This window comes from Bidens hawaiensis, unplaced genomic scaffold (genome assembly GCF_021521415.1).
Source record: "Bidens hawaiensis isolate Kalapana, Puna unplaced genomic scaffold, B.hawaiensis_p1.1 tig00054876_1, whole genome shotgun sequence".
In the NCBI taxonomy this organism is placed as follows: Eukaryota; Viridiplantae; Streptophyta; class Magnoliopsida; order Asterales; family Asteraceae; genus Bidens; species Bidens hawaiensis.
The window spans coordinates 17619-19854 of NW_027499885.1; positions in this window are offsets into that span (position 1 = coordinate 17619).

Consider the following 2236-nt stretch of genomic DNA (forward strand, 5'->3'; position numbering starts at 1 on the left):
AAAAGACTCAAAGAAACAGAAAGACTCTAATAGTTTAATTTAATTGTATGTTTATCTAGTTTGTTTGAATTACTAGATTTTAGGAGTTTGAGTTATATTATCAGTAAGTTTAGAAATTTATTCAATTTAAATAGATGTTTAGGAGTATGTTATTTGTGTGAAAAATATTTAATAAACAAAAAGTGTCAATCTCTTATTTTAAGAGTTTGACGCGCAAGGTACATCATCATTTCTAATGTTTGTGTACATTCTATTAGTTGTAATCATTGTATCTTAAAATAGGGATCTTTTAGTGGGTGTGCTAGACTTGTTTATGTTGTTGGTGTTCATTGTTTCCATGTGTTTATGTAGTTCATGATAGAGATAGACTTGTTACACTTTCAATCAATTGTATCCACTGTTTAAATGTACAAAAGGTATCGCACCAGTCAACATTGGAAAAGTGATCCGTCACCTATTTTTCGTGATCATTTACGAGGACAGTTGACGTGTTTTTTGTGTCGTAATGGTAGTGATGTCATTAGAGATCTTAGAGAAAAAAATGGTTAGGAGATCAAGTAAAATGGAAGGAAACAAAATATGCAACTGGAAAGCGCATTAAATGAGAGTTGGAAATATACTACACATAGGAGACTTTTAAGAAGCCAAGAATTTTATACTAGTGAAAAAATATGAAAAAAAAGAAGTCGATCAAACTTTTGAATCTACTTTCTATACCGTTGGTGTACTTCCTCGTTTAGTAGTTCTTTTTACTTATAAAACGACACAAACTCTTATTTGAATTCGGTAAGAACACCTTGAAAGTCTGAAGATGGAAATCAATTATTATTTTGTCTAAATAATAATTTTCATTTACATCAATTTCTTTTTCATGTAAGGCAATGAATGAATGAATCAACTATTACAGTATTATGCATGCTTATACATGTGTACGTACTACATACTGATGTAGTAGTTAATTCAAGTTTTTGGTTGTTCATTATATTGACTATTGGGCACCTTGTATGATGCAATTTTGTCTAATGCAAACTTAAATTTTAATTTTTTTCTAATAGCGTTTGGAACCACCCCCAATACACGAATGAGTCTTCCTAGGATGGGATGTCGAATGTTTATATTAATTTTAATGATCTAGTCCTGACTCACCTAGGAACACCATTAACGGAACCCACCATTGTAGAAAACCTTGAGTTAGGTTTCGAGCATGAGACATTAATATTCCAAGTCTTAATCATCAACTCATACCATTAGATCAAAAGGCGAATTGCAACTGAACTTTTAGTTAATTAAAGTTGTTGAATTATTTACACTTGCAACCTGCAATCTGGATTTTGATCACATGATATTTTGTTAGTTTCTTAGATTTATTTATCATTCCAAATTAAACTCCAGTTTCAAACATTTTCCTTGGTTGTTTTAAGGCTTACTAAGTTTTTGAATTCGAATTCTCTTTAAGGTTTTCCAAATCCGAATAATTCTTGTCGGGACTAAGGAACATAAAATTAATTTCATTCGATGAACACCCCAACTCGAATACCATTGAGTTATCATCTTTCATGTTGGTCCAATGAGGTAGACTTGACAATGCCTATATATGGTAATGTAGAAATTCATCCATGTGATCGCTTTACGAAACATCAATTATTTAATTGTTACGTTAATATTTCAGAATTAGAATAAATACATACAACCCGGTGTCATGAAGCTTGATTAATTGAATGAAAACAATGTATCAATTTGATAGGACCATTATGTCTGTATCCAACATGCTTGCTCAGGTATTGAGGGACACACGATTAGGTTTGACGAAAACCAAAGCCAAAATATACATAATAGGCAGTAATCTTCAGCTAAACTTGACCCGAAAACTAAACTAACATTATGCGAAAAGGTTTATCTCTGGAAATAGATAAACGATAGTGTGCTTGACAACTTCATGTTTGAGAAGTGATTCGAGCTAATCAAGTAGTCTGCTAAATTAATGGGTCAGCATCTCCATTATATACTGACAAGATAACCTTTCTTTACTTTCGGAGATTCTTTTGTACTGGATAACTTGTATATTGTCCAAACTCCTAGCATCAATGAAACCAACTCGGATACAAGTCTAGAGTCAGTTTAACAATAATATATGCGCGTCCGTGGTGGTGGCAGGTGTTATAAAAGGGTGTTTGCAGCACATTTGTAGCGCATAATTATTTAGATGTATATGCTAAAATTGTGTTATGTTGTAATT